Raw genomic sequence first — 423 nt, forward strand, 5'->3', positions numbered from 1 at the left:
TTTTGAGAGATGATGAAAGCTTTTGTTCTCTACTCTTGTGTAAAAAACAGAATAATTTTGATCAAAATAGTTTAGAAGAACAGATACTAAATTACAGTTTTAAAATATTGTAATATTCCGAAATGGATATCACTGCATTGTGCATAAAAACTTAAAAGCTTCAATATCCGTCTCAAAAACATGCACAAATTGATACCATGATATTCAAATACCAATTTGGCATTCTATTTTAGATGGTACTTAATGAGTTAATATCACATGAAAGTAAATAAATGAGCGGAGAGGCATTTGGTTCTCTCATTTCCAATATCCAAAAGAAATACAACAAATATGGAAAGTTAATCGCGTAAATAAGCATAACAGTGTGTGTGTGTGTGTGTGTGTGTGTGTGTGTGTGTGTGTGTGTGTGTGTGTGTGTGTGTG

The sequence above is a fragment of the Octopus bimaculoides genome, chromosome 4 (assembly GCF_001194135.2).
Source record: "Octopus bimaculoides isolate UCB-OBI-ISO-001 chromosome 4, ASM119413v2, whole genome shotgun sequence".
Classification (NCBI taxonomy): domain Eukaryota; kingdom Metazoa; phylum Mollusca; class Cephalopoda; order Octopoda; family Octopodidae; genus Octopus; species Octopus bimaculoides.